Consider the following 1,634-nt stretch of genomic DNA (forward strand, 5'->3'; position numbering starts at 1 on the left):
TGCAAATTTGTTCTTTTTCCCCATTACACTTCAGGACTGAGAATGGTGTTGAGGAATGTTAATCTTCAAACTCCACTTCCTTACCATGTAAATACTTGATGGGTATCATTGTGTGGAGTCAAGAAGAAAAAAAAAAACAACTCTCCTTATATCTGTAGTGTAAGTAACAGAATATGGTAGATAATATAGTATAGTGGGATGATAGCTAGTTTGGGAGTCAAGAAACCCTTTAACTAGCTATGATTTGGCAACTGACATTGCTTTTTAAGTTATGGTTTCCCCTTCTATGAAATGAAGAGTTTGGGTTAGATGACCTATTAAGTTCCTCCCATCTCCAAAATTCTCTGACAAAATCCTTGAGAAATCTCAATCTAACCATATCACCTCCTTGGCTTCATAGGTTTCTACCTGTTTGTCGGAACTTATTTACTTTTAAGGGCATACCCTTTCAGGGGTTCTTTAACTGTCCAGAATTTTCTTTTTTTTTTTTAATTGCCATTATTTATTCTTAATTTTCAACATTCACATCCATAAGGTTTTGAATTCCAAATTAGGGCTCCTGCTCCTTGAGCCAGGGATCAAATCGGGGCACCACAGAACAAGACCTGGGCCAGAGTTACTTTTAACTTTTTATTCCAATGAATGAGGCAGGGGCTTGAGGCTGCAGGCTGTCGCCAGGGCCCCAGGGTCTTCCTCCGGTGGAGATGCACACAAGGTTGTTGGGTCTACCTCACCAGTGCCCTGGTTTGAAGGCAGACAGTCATTGATGCCGAGTGGAAGACTCTGAGGATCAGGAGAGACAGGTATAGGAAGGGAGGGGGGACTAGAGGTAGAAAGGCAGGTCCTTCTCAATCACCAGGGGCTCTTCCACGGGACCATACTGCTTCACCACACAGCCCTTTGTCAATAAGGAACTTGGTGAAGTTCTACTTTATTGCGTTTCCCAAAATGCCCTTCCCTCTGGGTTGGATTTTCATCCATTTCCATAGGGGATGGGCATCGTCACCATTGACACATATTTTGCTGTACATATCAAAGTTGACATTGTAGCCAGCAGAGAATTCTTGGATTTCCTCATTATTCCCTGGCTCCTGCCTCCTGCCTCCCAAACTGGTTGCAGGGGAAAGCTAAAATCCGTAAACCATGCTCAGCATATCTGGCGTTAATGTCGACAAGCTTGAGTGTAGTTTACGTCTGTCTTACCTCACTGGGAGGCTACATTGGTCACGATGCAGACATAGTCCCTGTACTTATCCAGGGCACTATGCGACCATCAATGTCCTTAGCAGAAAAGTCGTGCATTGACCTGGCACATCTCCAATCATTTCGGGAAGCGACCATATTGCTGGAAAGGCCCGGGGCCGCCAGGGCTGTGCACAGCAGAGCTGGCTTCACCAGGCGGTAGAGGAGGCAGAAACTCATTTCGGTGGTGGCGGGGGAGGCTCCTTCACCTGTCCAGAATTTTCAATGACTTCTTAATGGCATAGAGAAATGGCTACAGTTTCCCCAGACCCAAATATAATCTAGTCCAGTGCTTTTTAAGCTGTGGGTCCTGACCCCACATGACGTTGTAAGAAATTTGGTAACAATAAAAGGTCTCTAAACACACAACGACAAAAAATTAATTGAAAACC

The 1,634-nt window shown here is 44.4% G+C and overlaps 1 pseudogene; it reads right to left on the minus strand.

Moving 5' to 3' along the window:
- Positions 1-481: 481 nt before the first annotated feature.
- LOC138154866 (phospholipid hydroperoxide glutathione peroxidase pseudogene) lies at positions 482-1,422 on the minus strand (annotated as a pseudogene).
- Positions 1,423-1,634: the final 212 nt, after the last annotated feature.

Source organism: Petaurus breviceps, unplaced genomic scaffold, assembly GCF_028583685.1.
Source record: "Petaurus breviceps papuanus isolate PSGF00001 unplaced genomic scaffold, PetGlider_PUasm1.0 91133, whole genome shotgun sequence".
Taxonomy (NCBI): domain Eukaryota; kingdom Metazoa; phylum Chordata; class Mammalia; order Diprotodontia; family Petauridae; genus Petaurus; species Petaurus breviceps.